Raw genomic sequence first — 20203 nt, forward strand, 5'->3', positions numbered from 1 at the left:
AACCACATTGCAAAACCTTCCTTTGGGAATTAGGGAAATGTGAAATCTAATCCTAGTGAGCAAGGGAAAATATAGCTTGATTTTTTTTCTTTAATAAAAACCACAGAGACGCTGATTCATCCTCAACACAGCAGGGGTGAGGATGGGAAAGTCTCCCCCGGTATAACATACTATAGTAGGCCTTTTCAACTACTTCTGTAGAAAGGCCAGATCTGAAATGGAAAGTGAAGTGAAGTGCTAAGGGAGTTGTACATCGCCACTTCACACAGTTTAAATGTGTTAAAACAATAAACCCTTTTTAATCTGAGAAGTAGGTTGTCCGTTTGATTGGTCTATATCCCATTTGCTTAAACAGCCTGGGACGAAACTTCTTAATGAAATAAGAGTATTTTTTGTGCTGAGCAACAGGCATAGCTAATGAAACTGGCTAATTAGCCTACTGATAAAATGATCAAAGCGCCGGGATGAGGTTATTTAAGGGCCACTTTCAGCCCATGGGCTGCCAGTTGAATGGGTCTGTACTGAAGAGTAAAACAAAAGGTGCACTTACTAGCTTTTTGCAGGAGTTTTCTACTGTATCACACAGTTTACTGCACTGAAAGACTTTTTTTTAATAAGACAATTGTCATTTTTATTCCACACATTCTTCCTTGTCCCTGTCAAAACCCGTCGCTCACATTACCCACATTGCAACTTGACTGCCGACGGTTCAGGCTGTGATTCAGGTGTGTTACGCTCGTAGCAGCTAATTTAGCCTTGAGCTGCGAGCCTACAGCAGAGAAGAGGAGCAGGCTGAAGCTCACATCTTTCAAATTGCCCTCCCCGAGATTTATTTTCATTTTCAAACTTAGTAGTCTTCCGCCCCAAGCGATGCCGACTCGGGTGACATCACTTGAGGCAACGTATCAGATTTTGTGCAGCTCCATGAGCCACGGAAAGGCTTTATGCAGTGGTGCTCAGCAAGATCTGTACACAGAGCAATCGAAACTATCGTAACCAACATGGTACTGAATGACATCGCAACAACCATGTGCACTTAGAAGCTTTTATGAAGTAGACCTACATTAACTAAGAGAGGAAGCATCACTTACAGTGTGTTTACAGGAGGAATGTAATACCAGAGAACATCCCTCCCTGTGTGTTTCTCTGCAGAGCATGCATGAATGTCAGTAGATGGGAAAAGTAGAGCAAGGGCGAATTGTCCACAAGTCAATCGATCGTGACCGTTCTCTTCTCTGAAAAGTATAAAAAATGCTAAAATGGGTCGCGTAAATACCTCTGTGGCATGCTCGAGTAAATTCTGTGTGTATGTGTAGGAAACAATGCAACAAGTCCTATAAGTGACAAAGTTATAGAAAACACGAGAAAGTGGACCTCACAAGTTTAAGCATTAAGTTTACGTCATACTAAAGAATGTGTTTCCTAGAGGAGACAGAAAGACTTTCTTATGCACTTTACACTCCTGGTGGTGCCTTTTATGTTGTGGTAAAAAAAACATTCTCTAAAGAGAAGAGAAGAAATTAACTTCCTTATTTTCATCAGCTCAGCGCAATCTTTGATTAAATGATTCATCACTTGCCAGTTGCTTTGGATTAATAACATAGCAGGATGTTTGATGTTTAGCAAGCGATGACCTACTACGAGTTTTTACAAGATTTTGGCTGATCTTATCTCAAAAACATGTCCAAGCTTTACCCAAAAAGAATTTTAATTTCACCGGAGCCAAAATGATCTCTAAGACTTTCCACAGAGCAGCGTGTGCACAGACGAGCTCACAAGTGGACACATAGTCCAATTTTATTTGTGTTATTTTTTGTTATTTCATATTTTTGATGTATTTGGGTTTTAGACTGTTGGTTGGACAAAACAAGCGATTTCAAGACCTCTGACAGATTGTGCTGATCGTCTCTCTCTATTTTCTGACATTTTATAGAGCAAATGAATCGATTAAGTGAAACAGCAACTGGCTGATTAATCAACACTGAAAGTTAATCATTAGTTAGCTAGTTGCTTTGTACTTGAACTACATTAATACAGTGCAGAGGGACCACGCACATCTGGATTCGAGGGATCTGATTGTAACGTGAGCAAAATCCAATTTCTTGTTCAGCCCTGTAACTTAACCCGTGTTGACGTGATTGGATATCGCCTCATCGAGCAGTCTCAGCGAATGCACTACAGAGCACCTCAGCATGTGATCCAGACGCCATGTCCAACGGACTCCAACCAGAACACAACAAGCTTTATATTCACTGAGAAGGATGTTTTTCCAGGCCTTCTTCTGGTAACTTTGCCCTCTAGCAGCACCGAATTCATGAGTATTGATTGTCTGGGGTAACACACATACACACACCATTCGTCTCTTTTTGACCTCTAATGCCAAAGGTTTGTAGAAGCTAATAAAAAGCTAATTCTGTAATTAAACTGCTTCTACATGCGTTTTTCCCCTGAATCTGTTTTTTTTGTTTCATTTCAAGTGAAGATCTGAGCTCAGCTCGAGTCGAGGCCGGTGGGAGAGGAGTGTTCATCAGAGTCTGAAGGTGTTTTAGATTAGAGGGAACGGCGCAGACAAACAGCTGCTCGTCCTCAATTTTCACCTCACCTCATTTTTATGGGTTTGTCCCGAGCTGACTCCTAGAAGTTTGCACCTACCGAAGAGACGAGGATATATTTAATGTTTTCAAACACACCAGGTCCACACTTAGTGACATATTTTCAATATGTTCACCGTTTCGGGGCACTGCTGTTCATGCACCCCTATTAGGTAGATGTAATTGGGCTCTGACTGTGGCAACACAGCAGCTGAAAATCCATGAATACCACTGCTATGATTGATACCTTGCCATGCAGCGCATATGATCCGGCGTGTGAATCCAGTCATTAATCAAAGTGCTGACATGAGGAGTGAATTACTGTAAAGCCAGGGGAAAAGAGGAATGGTCTGCTGGCATTCAGTTTCCTGGATCTGCTGAGGATGAGTTTGACCTCCCAGTTGTGACAGCTATCAGGCTACTCTACACCTCCGTACAGCACGGCTCTTATCCTGAACGAGTGGCTCTGTCACCCCACTGCTGAGTCATGATGACATTGAGAACGTCCTTTAATAAGCGCTTTACAGCTGCGGCTGCTTTATTGCTTGTCTTCATCTCGGGCACCGTGATCGCCGCAGTTAGGGAAAGGAGGTACTTGCTGAAAAATTTAATTCCAACCAAAACCCTCACTCTCGTCAGGCAATTTCAAAATAATTAAAGTGTGTAATAAATACACAAAACATTCTCTCATGGCTATGGTGGAATTAATTTCCCATACTGCTCTGGTCTATTAAATGCTTTGGGTACTGGCTTACCAGCCGGTAAGCTTAGAGTCCGCCGTCACGTCTGTCGATATCTAGGGAATGGAGCACAAAGAAAGGCGACCATATCCAATATGAATGCGAGAACTCAAATCTATAATTGATTGAAGCTGTGAGGCTTTGTTTTTGTCTCCACAGATGGTCAGCAGGATCTGACGTAATGAGATGCCTGGAGGTTTTCACATTGGTTTCTTTTGCTGCTTTTGTCGAGATGATATCTAAGAAGGATAAATCCCCCCCTCTCTTTAAGCCAGCAGAAAGATAATTCAGACTTTGTTTTTCTGTAAAGTGTAATTTGTAATCTTCTTTTTGGACACAAAGATTAAAATGAAAAATTCTATTATATTCCAATCATTAAATGAATCAGTGTTGCTCCTCCTGATACTCGCTGTAGGCAGAGTTTTCCAAAGAAATATCCAAGAAAATCATAATATTGAAGAAAGCTTGCTTCAGATATCTCACTTTCGCATTCTAATGAAATAATATCCCTCTGCCTCCGCTTTCCTCTCAGCATGCTAATTATTATGTATGGACAGATATTGCTGTCACCGCAGGTACATTTTTTATGGCAGCATATTGCTGCCTGCCAGAAAAAGAAAATGGATCAATATCATGTTAGAAGGTGAAAGGTGAAAAGCTTGTTGTTAAAAGATATTTGAACATTATTATGACCTACAACCTTCTTGTTATGTCCTAGAACATGATGACTTATTGATATAATGTATAATCTTGTTATAATGTGAAATGTTTTGTGTTATACCAATAAGTTATCATGTTACAAGGTGAAACATTTCACGTCAGAACAACATAAATAGTATAAAAAGAGAAGATGACGGGTGGCTCTATTTAACACAATGTAGGCAAAAATTGTGCCTCTTGCTCTTTGAAATTTATTTCCTTCATCGTTTCTTGATATTTTCTGTTTTGGATCCCTGGATTGAATCAACATAGACAGTATATTTGTATAACAAGAAAAGTTTCTTCTTAAAAAGCGATACGTTCGTATTATTATATCCTATTACAATAAGTAATATATTATTGTAATGATTTGAAAATATCTTATTATAGATAAATGTTGCAGATGGTAAATGGACTGCATTTATATAGCACTTTACTTGTCTTACCGACCACTCAAAGTGCTTTCTGGCACAAGTCAGCATTCACCCATTCACGCACTGGTGGCAGAGGCTAACGTGCAGGTCGTCAACCTCCACCGAGAGCATGTGGGGTTAAGTATCCTGCCCTAGGACACTTTGACACGTAGAATCGAACCACCGACCCTTCAAATGGTGGACAACCGCTCAACCTTCTGAGCCACACCCACCCTGCATACATTATAACAAGTTATCATGTTATAATGTGAAACGTTTAATGTTACAACAATATAACCATTTTTATAACTATATATGTATATTGTATATATGTGCACCTTTTTTTTCTTTTACTGACGTGGCAGTAATATGCTTCCATACATTTACGACTGATCGTAATCAAAGTCTATTTCTAAGCACGTAAAATACATACTGTCACTAGTGTTGGTCATTGATGATCATAAAGGAGAATTTCAAGGTTAAGGTTGTTTTTTTACGAAATAGATTGGAAAAAAAGGTTTTATTGTTCCTGCAACTGGACTAGCCTTTTTTTCCCTTTTTGTCACACACATCGCCTCTGGTTGGATTGACATACAGGATATAACCATGCTGAGGTAAAAGGGGAAGTCTCAGCTGCCCCTGTTGTCATACCAGAGTATTTTAAGTAACAAAGCTGGCAGCACAGGAGGATGAGTGTCTCCCTAACAACTGTCTTTGTCTTGCACAGATAGGAGGAGATCACTGTGATGGGTAATGACGTGACGGACTGTGTCCCTTGGCCAAAGATGCCCAGCGCGCAGGACATTTTTTTCTTCTGTCTTTCACTTTATATAAGGGGCTGGAGAAAGAAAAGAAAGCGAGGAGGTGAAATCTTGTGGCTGGGAGAGGAAAATGTAGCAGGGAAGTGGAGTGTTTGATACACTGAAGGGGGGCCGTGTTGGAGATTAAGCGAGACCGGCTTGTCCTGGGCTGACACCGGACTTATCGCACCGGGCCAGGTGATGATTTGATGCTTGGAGACGAAGATTAAACTGAAAAATCAGCTGTTCGACCATTGTGGACGGGTGAAGGACTTCATGTTCGATACAAATTTACTACTGTATGCACCTCTGAGTGGTTGCTCAGTGTCACATTGCAGTCACACCACTCCTCACTGTCACATCGACTGCCGGGAATGGGCTGCAGCGCCGCCATACACACAGGCAGAAGCAGTTAATATGCATGGCATGATAGACTGTGAAATGATAGACTGTGAAACTCATGACACCTACACACTCTTACTTTGTTTCCCTGCTTCATTTCTTAAACTCTGACACGACAGCATTGACTCCGGCTCGAGGTGAAGTGAAAAGCATTGAGATGACGTATCAAAAAGCAAAAGCTTGCGTCATAAATACTTCAGTGGCTGGATGAATAGCTGAAGGTGACAAGCCTAAAGTCTCTCTCTGAATACAAATTGATGTACAGTAGAGCTGGAGGAAGAACCTGAGTGGAGAATTGTGTTTGTTAATGCATGAAGGCTCTCTGCAGACAAATGGCGAGTGATATGGTAATCTCTCTTGGGTTGCGTGCTGCTCTGCTGCAGGCGGAGCTGCGACATGTCATGTAGCTTGTTTTGAATTTTAGGGACAAGTGAGAAACTGAAGGCTTACGACCTTGGCAGTCACCTCTCTCCTGTCTGAGCAAGAAAAGTAAAAAAATTTGCAGTGAAAAAAATAGCCTCTTGAGGGAGTAAGAAAACCGTATCCTCATCCGTCTTCATCAGATATGTGCATATAACGACAATAACAGTATGTTAGAGCACATGCGGGAGTTACTCGTATGCATTAATCACCTTATTTTCTCAGTCGCAAAATCTCATCACGAGCAGAGACGACTCGCCCGTTCTTTGTTTTGCACAGATAAATTCCAAAGCGGTGTCAAAATATGATAAATTTTTCATTATGCTCCCCTTTACACTTTGTTCTCCTTTCGCAACAATGATGCAGTGAAATATTAATGGCAGGACACACATTCATAGTCATGGTGTCGCCAACTCTGTTTTTTCTGGAGCCTCTCCTGCTGCTTGTGCTTCTTTCCTGTTGTTTCATAATCAGATCAGCGCTCATATCGCACCCAAAGCTGCCAAGTGGAAAAAGGAGCGAGCTCAGTCAATGAGATTATGAATGTATGACTGCTCCCCTTGTGCGTTGAGGAATGTTGCCGCCTTTCGCCACAATACTGTCTAGAAATCGATGATAAACACCCCATCCTAAATTTAACACGAGGGGGCTAAACACGACTCTCGTCCTCTAGGTGGTGTTTTCCTGTGACGCCAGTGGGAGTCACTTACCTCAGCTCTGACTCTCTGACCGCCAGCTGATCGGGATGCTGATGTGAAACCTGCGATGGAGACCAGGGCTTGATATCTGGTGAGTTGGTCGTGTTTTCCAAGTCACTGCGTATTGACTGTGAGCAGTTGCAGCTCCACCTTTAGCTGTGGCAGCTCCACTGTAACTATGGTGAAAATGTTGTGCTAGCAGTGGTGCATCAGCAGAGTGAAGCAGTACTATGTAGATCACCGCTGGGAATTTATTACTGAAAAGACTATGGAAACTACAGGTGCAGAGAGGAACTGGGTCAAATTTGCAGATGCTTCTTTTTTTTTCTCCTTTTTTCTTTTTTGCAGGGTTTGTTTTACGCAGTGTAAACAGCCATATGGGTGGAGTTTGTAAAATCAGAATCAGCTTTACTGGCCAGGTATGTTTAGGCGGACAAGATATCTGACTCAGGTTTCCAGCGGCTCTCGATGTGCCTACACACAGGCCAGAGAACAGTACATTCCCTGTACATCTAAACAAAGACTAAAGCTAAACAGGGATGGAGAGCAAACATTAAACATGGCTATTATGTATGAGGAGTAGAGACCGTGTACACACAACAAATGGATGACAACATACAGAGTCTGCAGGGTTACAAATAGTGTGTAGGAGTGTGCTGGATATGTTTTGCATCGCTAATGTAGTAAGTAAGTTTATGTGCACACATTAGGTGGCTGATGGAGAGTGCAGGCTCCTTACGTTTACAGTTGGCGATAACATGCACATGTCATCGCACGACTTGTATATTACACTGTCATGTACAGCACATCATTTATAAGCACAGTAGATGTTTTGTTATGGCAGGGTTATTGTGCTGTGATTGTTTCCTGACAGCTCACATCTGCTTCAACTCTTTATTAGAGTGATGGCAAAGAAAAGTGCGTAGGTTTGGGTAACAAGGAAGCCAGAGGTTCTTCAGCAAATATGAATTAGTATACATTGAAATCAATATAAGAAAAGCATCATTTGAAACAGGTTGTGATGCTGTTTCCATAATTAAGGTGGTATAATAGCAACACCGACAAAAAATAACTTTATATCCTCAAAACATGCAGAGGAGGTGATGGCACGTTACTCAGCCTTGAGCAGTGCCTGCAGTCTGTTCAGCCCTCACAAACTTCTCCAGTAAGGCAGGGGAACATATATCTCGTCTGAAAGAAGGCAAAATTAGGCCTTGAAGCACTTCCTCCACGACTCATTGCTGTTGGTTGAGCTTTCTGCTTAACAATTTATCATCTTTCCTATTCTCTTATCTTGATTAATGCTGCAGCTAACGATTATTTTCATTATTGATTAATCTGCCAATCATTTCCATGAATAATTGATTAATTGTCCATCAAATGTCAAAAAAATTCTCACCGTTATTTCCCAGAGCTCAAGGTGTCCACTTCACATTGCTTCTTTTAGCCCAAATCCCGAAGACCCTTCACTTACTGCCATGGATGATGAAGAAAAGCTGCAGATCCTTACATTTAAGAAGCTGGAGCGAGGAAATGTTTGACAGTTTTGCTTTAAATATGACTAAAACTATCAATTGATCGAAATAGTGGCTTTTAATTTTCTTTTGAATTAATTGTTGGCGCTCTAATCTTGATTCTGATAACTGGACAGTAAAGGTATTTTATTTCGAATTGTTTTTAAATTATTACACAAATCACCGTTTATAATATTTATATATGTGAAGTAAAAATGCTGTTTAAATATGCAGATCCCTAATTATTACTATCTTTTTTTATAATCTTAACATGGCAGACTAAGCTACACTTTGCACAGGAGGATTAGTTTAGAGGAGTTTGGGATCCTAGTACCATTTTGCATGTAACACTACAGTACAATAGGCGTTTGCTTTTGGCCCGTTGCCCACCATTAAGTTTCAGTTTAGTTTTTCGAGGGATTTTTGTGAGAAAACATTGACCAACAGTCCAACATCCTCACTGGAAATTGCACCCTTGTGTTTGTGGTTGTTTAGGAGCTCAAAGCCTCCCACAAAAGTAAAGTTAGAACAGGTTGCGTCCTCAGTGTGAGATTTTATCTGCTCCTGAATCATCCTGGAGGTTGTGGAGGTTGGCTCCAGTGCTCTCCTCTGCAGACCTAACAGCCCGTTTGGTGTATCCTTCTGAGCGACTAAAAATAGACTAACAGGGAAAGCCCATCTAGCTTCTCTTGACTTGACTAACTTTGCCAAGTATTTTAAATAATTTTACCCATGTGTGGTACAAAAACATTCTATCCGGAGTTGCGGTGTAATTGAGCGCATCTCTAACGAACCTGAAATGGGCTATAAAACACTCTTCAAACCGCTGCAGCAGTACATAAACCCAGTTTCGTGTTTCAATCGTACATTATATAGCATGAAACTATTAATTAAAACCCGGTACACGAGAGGATAGAGTTAATGATCTGTGCTGCGTCTTCAGAGGGCAGTCAGCCGAGAATAATTGTGTGCATCTCAAGTGCAGTAGGTACCTGTATCCCCTTAACATCTGTTTGCTGCGCTCAGAGTAGGTTTGCATCCTCAAAATGTCATTGCACCACATCTAGGCGCTATATCGGATCCAGCCTGCTGCCAGTAAGTACTTTGCTGAAGGCGTAGTTTTCGGAAAAGGTCTAGGTAATTCTCCGGGGGCAGTTCAGTAAGCAGGGGGGTATTGAGGTGAGATTATTGTGCCTACCTCTGACCCTCTGTGGTCAGAACCCCTGTGGTTTCTGCGGTCAGGAGGGCATCGCACAGTGCTGAGAACAAAGAAATGTGATGGCTCCCACTTGTCCTCCTCTGGTTCAAAGGGAATGGCAGGGCAATGCTAATTAGCCAGCTTGTGTTACTGAAATGAACATAACTGCTGTTCCCTTCAGTGTTCGCCCTCCCCCTAGTCGTACGCCTAACAAGCAGCGTCTACAACAGTCATGCACCTTGCATAACTCTGCATATTTTGTGTACCCTGAGACATCCTGTACTGTTACTGCCCTAAAGAACAAAATAATTCCCACAGCGAGATTAATCCTTTTTTTTTTTTTTTTTTTTTTTTGAGAGAGAGAATTGAATTCACACTTTCCTGTCAAGCAAAAGCAATTTATGTCCATATGTATTCTTTGGATGTCTTCGCCCAGCTGTTCTTTGGAGTGTAGTTTAATCCTGGTTGTCAAGTTTGAGGCCGATAAGAGGCGTAACAACGGGATTCCCCACCAGTTCATCTCTCCCCGCGCTAAATTATGGTTCTACAACTGAGAAGACTTTGCTCTGTAAGTAGGTAGTGAATACATGTTTTTAATCAGGGATCGAGGGGAGAGTGAGGAGGAGGTCAGGTTATTACCCTCGCATATTTCTAAATTCCACTTACGCCTCCCTTCTGCTGTCTTGTGTTCTGTGGTCTGCTCCTCTTGTCAAAGTAATCTGAGTCTTGCAGTCAAGTGTTTCCTGGAATACCAAGTACTGAAGGCAGTGACAGGCAGCGTCGAGTTAGCAGCTCGGGGTGTTCGTGAGGTCTACGGCACATGTCGCCATGTTACGATAGCATCTGTGCACCTGATTCTTGCCTGCCGCCGCTCTAATCATCCGCTGAAATTAAGCTACACACTCCATGTCACCCACGTCTCGGAATAACGAGGGCTTTGTGGATTTGAAAACGGTATAGCTGAAGCGGTTTCAAACAAAAGTGGAGGGAAATATGGGGAAATCAAACACACCTGCGTGCGAGCGAGCTCAAGTCAGATACAATAGACGTGTAGCTCCAGGGGAGTTGTGCTCAGCGTCTTGGTGCTCTCTTTCTCTCTCTCAGTCAAATATCTTTTTGTTAGTGCAGATGCACTCAGGGTTGGCAAACACGTTGAAGACTGAGTCACTTAAACAGCATCATCTTGACACAGAGCTGACTCACAGTCTATTGATTTCTTCATACATCATATTCTTTTGTACCGTTTGTTGTTGTGTAGGTACACAGGAGGGAGGGCGGCGTTTGAACTCCTGCAAGGCACCTATGTTTGTCTCGGAGCAACATCACACAATTAAAAATTCAGAGGCATGTTTAATGACACACGGAGGCGCAGCCCTTCTCGTGTAAGCATCCTTATTAGTTACAAGGAAGACGACAGAGTTTAAAGATCCATTTACAGTAAACGGCTAAGAATAGCACAATCAGTGTTTGTGAGCATAAACAAGCCTGTCTCCCCGAGCAGCAAAGCAGAGAACCTCTCATCCGTGTTGTCATGCAAGTGTAAAGCCCAGAGCGCTTTCATTCAAAATAAAAGGTGCATTACATTTGGATGCAACTTTGCTTGAATCCAGAGAGGCAAAGTTCTTACCCTAAAAAGGTATCCGTAACCACAGAAAATGTTCTGCTCAGAGTTTATAAATTTATCATTTCATTCACCCTTGCAGGAGTCAGCAGAGCATCCCAAATTACAGAGCAGGACAGACACTGACAGACTGTCTCGCTCTTGAGACAGATGTGAGTGAACTCATTTATACCATTTTTACACCAAAATGTACATGCAGGTTTTTTAAAACGCAGCTAAAAATAGCCCATTGGCTCCTTTCCCATTGCCAGGAGACCAGTTTGCCTTTCTGTTTTTTTTTTTCTTTTCTTGTGTATCTTGTGTGTTGGAGAAACAGGGACCAGTAGAAAGCAGCAGATCATAAACCTCATCAGACTACATCCAGAAGACGTTAAACTTGTTTTATTAAAGGGGCTCCGTGGAATTTTTGCTGGAAGCTGGTCGTTAGTTTATGTTAGCAGACTCCATCTCTAAACTAACTTTAGCTACTGCTGATCTCTGTTAACGGAGCGGAGAGAGGCACTGAGACGAAGCATAAAGTCAGAGACTTTGGACTGTGCCATGTATTCGAGACGGCTAGTAGAGTTTCAGTGATACAGAGAGAAGCACATTAAAAAAAAAATCCTATTTGAATACTGAAAATGAATTAATCTTTCCCCTGTCGTAATCCAAACCCACAATATATCGCTACTAGGCAGAAGTAAATTATGCTGTGTAGTGTATATTGCATGAATATAGTATGTTCAGACGCACAAGAACAGAATTGGAAGTATACTCACTGGGATTGTCTTCCGCATTAATTCATAATATATGGTGCTCAAAGCTTTTTCTCTTCAGGAGCGAAAATGAATGTTCTATTTCGGATTTAATCTTTTATGCAAATAGAAAAGACTGTTTGTTTAAAACGCTATTTTTGAATATCTACCATAGCTCAAAGGAAAAGCTTCTACCACCTGCTGTGCAGAGATGCGTACAGAAATGCACCTACTGTGTTTCCCCTTTCTCCTCTTTCATCATGAATGTGAATGTCTGAGCATCCCTCCTCAAGTCTCCACCTTCTGTGGCTCGTGATTTAACATGGCCAGCATCGGTGTCCATCTGTGCATTGGTCTAAACAAGGGCACGACAGGAGCCCCCTTTCCTTTCATATCATTTACCAAATACAGCGTGAGGGAGTAGGCCGCATGATAGTGGCAGACGAGTAGCTGGTTATGAGCCACAGCTCCTCCATTGTCTAGCATGCCGGAGAAAGAGTGGGAGCCCCTAAAGAGGCCTGGCAGAGTCTCTGCTTCCATCTGCCTGCATGCCTCGCCATGGAGCCCAGCTCACACCACTTGAGATTATACTCACGTCCAAGCTGTTACTGTAATTTGCATTGGCTCATAGGCAGAGGAGAGTGAGGAGGAGGAGGAGCTGCACATGAGGCAGGGATGTTATAAGTGGTCCTGGCAGCACAATGAGCTTGCCTGGGTGTAGTATTATGGACAAGTGGCATGGACAGAGCTATATTAAAGTGCAATAATGGCACCGAGCAAGTTGCCCTGCTGTCCAAGATTGTGATCTGTGTTAGCGCGGAGAGTAAATTATAGAAATGCAGTGTTAGAAACTATCCCAGTCACATTGGGTATGGGTGTTGAATCTTTATAGCTGCATAACTCTCAGTTTGTTCCCAGCGGCGGTCTCCGGCAGCATATGAAGGCTATCAGTCAGAACACACGAAACGAATGAGATATATGTAATTCTGAGAGACTGTGCCGTTTGTTGTATTCCACTAATTAGCAAGGGATATTTTGATTTCTTCGCAATTCACTTAGATGAAAGGTCACGCACCTGGAGAAAACCCACGCAGACACTCAGAAAATAAGCAGAGTCTGCACAAGAAAAGGGGCCAGGGCCGTGGATCAAACTGCGAGATGTAAACACACAAGCTGCTGCGCTGCCCTCTCCTTTTCAGATCGCACATCAAACCGGGGATGTGATCCTTCAGCATTCATTCAAATCCAAGGCAGCTGCTTTTATTTACAAACCATTTTTCGGAACCAAGCACGAGCAGGCGACTGTGCTGAAAATGGCAGAAACACTCATTTGGGAGATGCCTATGAATATGTAGACACGGCTTGATGTGTGTTTTTTGAATTAAGTCCACATTTTCCCCCAATAAAAGGGAACAACACCAAAAAAACGTACTCTATCAGCTCGATCCCACCGAACGTTCACTGATGTCCTCATTTTTCAAGCTTAATTTGTTCCTCACTGGATGGCTTTTGGACTGCAATTTGTTTCAGTGGCTAATTTATCAAATTTACTAATTAACTAGAGACGGACAATACAGAGCAATTGCTGATAATGCCACCTCCATCAAATAGGTTGTGAACTAATTATATATGGTACAGCCACAAGCACAGTGACACATAATGAATTTTTCTAGCTGGTGGTGAAGTCACTATATGTACAATATGTAACGTTCCCTGTCCGTCACCATCGACCGAGGCAATTATTTCACTCAATAGGTCTTAACTCTTCTTAACGAGTTTTAATCAGTTTTATTTCCTTTGGCAAGTTTGCAAGACATCAACAATTTTACACAGCAGTAAATCCATTTTCTGTAACTTTCCATGAAAGAGTAAAATAGTTCGCAAGGATTCAGATGCATTAACTTTGTGCATGGCGATAAAGAAAAAAATAAATGTCGATAAAAATAATTATGTGACTGATGAAAGAAAGAGCTAAATATGCCTTTCACTCTCAAATAACAGGCCTGACAGGTTTGTAACCGGCGACTCACAAAGTGTGGCGGGAGCTCGACAGCAGTCGTCCTAAACATTTCATTCGCATAATTGCTAATTATACTGATATGTCATGGATTTAATGCCTTGACCTGATTTCCTGAAATAACAGTAATTGGAGGCGGGAATGGTAAGTAAGGATCTCATTCAGTCAGAAAATCAAGCATGTCACTTTTTTTTTTAAACGTGACTCCTGTGTGAACCTGGCAGGTCTGGCTTGTGGATTAAAAACTCAGACTCGGGTCATAATTAGATTCTTCTATTTTTACATATTTGACACAAAATATAAACAACTAATGTCGTTACTGTTATTATGCATGTGATATGGACCCATTTGTTTGATTTAGCTCATTATCAGCATTTTAGGAAACTTTACAGAAAAGTTGGGCACATCCCAGGTCTGTTAGATAGCATCCCAGTGTCTTTCTCTTGCATCTTGGTCCCATCCACTGAAGATGCTTGGAGAGACGCAAAGAAACCACGAGAAGAGAGATGAAAGGAAGGAATGCGTTCTGAAGAGACGTCTTTTCTTCTGAAGCGTCATGTTATGCTTTCTCCTCCATTTCGCTCAAATGCGCTCGATGTAGAGGCGTGGATTCCTCCTCACTAGTCACTTCTTCGAGCAGTAATAAGAGCTCTGGGGTGGCCTGCAAGACGGCGGACCAGTTTATGCGAGGGCCGAGGAGCAAGGAAATATCAAATGAGGATATTAAGATGTAACAATACTCTTGGTAGTTGTTTAATGCTATACCACTGATCAACAGTTGGTAGTGTACAAAGGAATGTGGCAATGCGCCAACAAAGGCAAGGAGACTGCATGGATGTAAACCATGTAGGTTTCTGGTTCTCGTCCAAAGATCATCACTGCAAATGTTTTTATTAGGAAGGATGAAAGCATTTGACATGTTTATTAGACCTCCAGGATACACACAATACGTTCGGGGAAAACCACTGAGATTACAAAAAACACAGCAGCTGAACCGTAGGTTAAATATAGTTCAAGGATTATTCTGATGTGTTTCCCATAAATGTGGCTGCCACCTCCGTCGGACTCAAAATAATGTATATCGGCCTAAGCTCAGCAAGCTTCCTCCAGCTTTCCACAGCCACAGACATGGAATTTACATGAATTGTTTTAAACTCTCGTCTCTGAGTCTGAACAAGATAAAAAACACAGAAAGTAGACACCTGGAACAGCCATTGTGAATAACTCTATAGGGATCTACATAAAACCACAATATCCACATTTATGGGAAATATGCCAGGTTGTAATACAACCCTGGTTCCAAAAGAGTTGGGACGCTGTATAAAAATGTAAATTTATAAAATGAAAATGTGTCTGCACAGAGCCCAAAGAATATCTATTCACCCCGCTACCCTGTGGCAGGAGATAAAGCAGTATCCGTTGCCTTACCACAAGGCTACGAAGCAGCTTCTTTCCTCAGACTGTTAGACTCTTAAACTCGTCCTCAACACTTCCCCATCATTTAGAAAGTGTGTTTACTGACAACTGTTTTACAAAGTGTTCATGAGCACATGAAGCAATATCCTTTTACAATCATGTGTTTCACAAAGTGGTGAAGGATGCCCCTTTCATACCCAATCATGATACATCACCTGTTACCAATGAACCTGTTTACATGAGGGATGATCCGAACAGGTGCCTTCTTTTGTTGCCCCTGTCCCAACTGAAGCATGTTGCAGGCATAAAATTCAGATTATGTTTACAAAAATAAACATAAAATATAACGTCTTTGTACCGTTTTCAATGGAGTACAAGTCAAAAAGGATTAGCGCATTATCACTTCCTGTTTTATTTATGTTTCACAGTGTCCCAGCTTTCTTGGAATCAAGGTTATAAACCAGAAACATCCTTGAAGGATTACATTTAAAGGATACATAAGGAGAAAAAAAGAAACGACATGGCACAACCTCTTCATTTTTCACCCCCGCAAAAATAAAACAATATCAGGATGATACAAAACAAGCAAATGCTCAAATGCATATAAGCAAATGCTAATCTACTGCAGTACAACAGAAGCAACTGGTGCACAGAATTCAGCTGTTTTGTTTGCTTTTTTTTTTTTCTTTTCTTGGAAAGAGTAAACAGTAAACAACTAAATTGACTGGTGCATAATGACTGCTTCATGATAATAAAATGATGTAGCAGGAAGCCGCTCGTGTTCACTTTTAATTCACTTCGTTCTCTTGGTACAAAGCCAACTGTAGATAAATCCACACCTTGTGTGTATTTACTGCCCCACTGCCACTGTGTACGTATTGACATTGCAAGGTGCTTTATTTGACACAGAGACGGGATTAGTGAAGCTCAGGCGCCCCGCAGTATATATGAATATAATACCTACAATATATGTTTGACAAAAGTTCTGCCTAAACCTGCTTTGCAAAGGCTTTCCTATGAAGTGTGTCAAATTGAAGCTGTGCAGTCTATTATTTATGTGCAGTGAGTGAATCACATGCAGTCGTAGCTGTCTCGTTCTGAGGGTTGTTACACACACACTCATAAGCATTACAGCCTTGAGTGAATTTGGGCCACTGTCTTCTATATCAATTAGAGCTGGGTGAGTTTCCCATTATTGCATCCAGTTTTCACAGTAGATATTCACATGGATCCCGCTGGTGATAAATCTCCATTGTGTCTGTTAATTAGATCATACTGCTGTCATAAAGCAGAAGGTGTACATTGGATATTTACTCTGTATTTGACTTAAAACACAAAATGATGAATGGGATCGTGCACTTGTTTAACAAGACTAGGAATCTACGGCCGAAGCTACAGCTCCGTGAGGCTGCACTTTGGCTAAGTGATGCTATCAGCTTAATGCTAACATGCTGATATGTAGCTGAAATAATGCAGGGTTGTCCCTGACATGAGAAGGCTTTGGCGCAGCACCCTATGATTGTATAATCATGATCTCCTCTAGGTTTTTTTTTTCAACTTTTGTAGAGAGGGTCATAAAAATGTGCGGCAAAGACATGCACCTGAGTCTTCCACAAACCTGTAAACGCTGTAGTGTTGATAATGTTGGTAAGACAGCAGAATCTTTGGGTTACATGTCTGATTAGCATTAAACACAAAGTACAGCTGAGGCTGCTGTGAATGTCATTAGTTATGCTGGAAGTCGGCACTGGACTAAGTCCAATTTTGATTCTATGAAAAGTCAAAGGATCACGATGGTTAATACAATTTATCCTGAGGGGGAAATGAATGTCTGTAACGAATTTCATGCCGATCCGTCCAAAAGTTTTTGCTCAAAACCACAAACATCAACTTCATGGTGTTTGACTTTTGCTCTAAAGTAAAGTCAGGGAGTCATTAAGGCATATCCCGTGGACACAAAACCAAATTTCACAGCAGTCCATCCAATAGTTGTTGGGATGATTCACTAAAACACAAAAATGTTTACGTCATGTTGGCACGACAGGAAAAGTCAGAGGATCACCAAAATCATCACGATTAATCCTCTGGGATCCACAGAATTCAAGCACAATCCATCCAGTAGTTGTTGGGATGTTTCAGTTTGGATCTAAGAGGTTTTCCGACAGACCGCGTCGCCATTTAAGACAGATGCTCCGTAAATTTCCTCGCTAATGACAAAAACACAACAGGTCTGTGATAGTTTTTGTGTGCATGAATGTGTTTTTGTTTTTCCAATCTTATTGTAATTGATTTGAAAGAATTCATTATCTGTAATTCTATTGTGCTATTAACAGATGGTCTACATCGTTTCTGACATGGCTCCTTTGTTATAGGACAAGCTGGTTAGTAATCCAGCTTCAATACACGACAACGGCTAATGTTAATGATAGATCAGTCCCTGTCTTGTTGTGAAAATGAATAGAGCGTATTTCAGCCCAGAAAGGTTTTAAGTTCAGCCATCTGATACATTTTCTCTCCGCAGTGTAGATCGGCTTTTTGCTAGAGTCTGCTGTGGCAGTGAAGCACATAACAGGCATACATAATACCTTGCGATGGTACATACAGAGCAGGATCAATGCAGTATAGGAGCCTTGGGAGAAGATTTGAAACCAAGTGTGGATTCTTCAGTATTACTCTCGCACAAAGTGGCACCATAAGGTATCAATTCAGAGGGTCTATTCAGCTCGTCTGCTCGGAGCGAGGAGGGCATGGAGCCGCTCTGCTAAGGGACAAGAAGACACGATTAAAATAAACAGCCAGTCAGTGGGTAAAATGACGTGAGAGTAGAGGACAAACAATGAGGGAAATAAAACTGTCACCACATGGGAACACATGCAGACGCAACATATAGAAGAGACAATCACGCCGCTGCAGCATTTGTACATTGCCGAATTCTTGTTGCTGGATTTCAAAATAACTAAGGCTAGAAATAGAAATCCCATAAGCTGGGTGTCGTTCAGAATCACTCTCTGTCCATGTATTGTTTGCTAGCAGCCTCTGCTTTTATCTCGGCTTGTTTGTCAGTTCTTTTCTTTTTTTTCTTTTAGACAAATATGTCAACTGTACTTCAGCATTCTCTTGGAAGGTGTCAGAGAAACTGCTACATGGAGAAAAGAGTAACAACCGCGCTGGGTATTGTCGAGATATTTGTCGATGTCAGGACATTCTACCACCCAAAATTGCTCCGAAAAAATGAACATGTTTAAGCTGAACCCTCAGAAATCACTGCGGAGTGCTGTTGTTATGTTTTAAAGGTGGTGGAGAATAAATGTACTGCTCGGCTGCACTATGTAACTTCAGTGAGAGGGGTCGGATCACAGCGTTACATACATGTTTACTTGAAGAGACAAGTTCTCAACACATAACATTGTTGTGACGTTTTGAGTTTTATTTGTAGTCAGCACCTACATTACGTCTGACAAGCTGTTACAGACCTGGGATTTGTATTTACAACAGTGGTGTTGCACTCAGAAACTGTCGATGCAAAAAAACAAAAGAAAAAGCCAATTTCTACATAATGTTGCTTTAAGAAGCTGTAATCACAGAATGGTGACTAACTAATGTATCTTTGCAGCTCTACTCGTTACTTTGCAGAAGATGTTAGAAAACATACAATAAGCAGATACAACACAGTGTTTAAACAGTAAATTAAAGCAGTTTACATGTTACAGTATTCATGAAAATAATCCCGAAGTATAATATATAATAAGTCCTACTATCAGTCTATATTATGGTGATATAATCTAAACATACAGTGTGTTGCTGCTTCCAGCCTCAAACCTCTAGACTCAGTTTATCGCTCTGCCCTCAGACTTATTACTGGGGATTCTTTAGACACTCACCACCATTTTCTGTATTACAAAGTTGGCTGGTCCTCTCTGGTTTAAAGATGTTTTGATAAACGCTTGTATCTTTTCATCTATAAATCCCTTATCCCTTATTTGGACTTTAACCACTCATATAACATCTATGCTGCACTGGACCACAGGACCCTATCAAAGCAGCTCTGCTAAGAAGCGTCTTGTGCTTCAAGTCCTACGGGTTTCTTCTGATTTTGGTTTTTTATGCACTGAATACACAGAATTATCTACAAAACATTTCCAAGTCGAACACTCTGACTATTTCTGAACAATTCAAGACGACTATCACAGAACACTTAACCTCGGTATGCAAATGTTTTCACTTAGTATTGTTCTTTTGAAATGTTTCAACTCCGCATATTTGTGTGTGTCTCGACATCATTGCAAATGAGGGAAGCCTCAATGTTTGAATTGAATTGAAAATAATTGTACACTGTAATGCTGCACTGTAAGTACTTTTGCTTTTATATTTTACCTACATTTTTCCTAGATCTACTGTACATACTTCACCCGGACATTCACTTGTAACAGAGTATTTCTACATGTACATTACTTCTACTTCTCTCAAAGACCTTGAAACTTCTTCCACCCCTGACATCATTAAACACAAAGCAGCGTTGTTCATCTTTATTATTATTCCTGCCGTTCCCTTAATTCAGAGTGTGATCTTCAAATAGGCCAGCTTCCTCTCTGAGTGTGAACCTCTGCAAAAACCCCTCACAGTAAATCTGAAATAGGCAAGTGGCCGTTGTAAATCGGAGGGCAGACCATTGTCCTATTTATTCTATTAATTGTGACAGCTAACAGATGGAATACAATCAGAGGCTATTTTGGCGTGGTTGTGGAGGCAATTTGTGCATAAAGTGGATTGACTGGAACAACACCATATCTAATAATTCTATTATGCATCAAATGGTGCTTGTGATTAATGAGGCTGTTTTAGTGAAGAATTCTGTGGATGTACAGTAATCAGGATTGTGTGCAGAAAAGAGGAACGCGCGGCTGCGAGACTGAAAGAATAGGAAACAATCACTTCACATG

General features: G+C 41.2%; 1 protein-coding gene across 3 annotated transcripts in view; it reads left to right on the top strand.

Moving 5' to 3' along the window:
* The window catches only part of lrfn1 (leucine rich repeat and fibronectin type III domain containing 1), a 125299-nt gene that overhangs the window by 87325 nt on the left and 17771 nt on the right, over positions 1 to 20203 (top strand). For 2 of the 3 annotated variants that reach the window (XM_084351776.1, XM_084351777.1), the window contains exon 3: positions 6739 to 6854. The exons of the other annotated variant lie outside the window; for it this stretch is intronic. The gene's annotated coding sequence lies outside the window, so the exon portion shown is untranslated. The remainder of the gene's footprint in view (positions 1 to 6738; positions 6855 to 20203) is intronic. 3 annotated transcript variants of the gene reach the window in all.

The sequence above is a fragment of the Pagrus pagrus genome, assembly GCF_965226575.1.
Source record: "Pagrus pagrus genome assembly, chromosome: 4".
NCBI lineage: Eukaryota > Metazoa > Chordata > Actinopteri > Spariformes > Sparidae > Pagrus > Pagrus pagrus.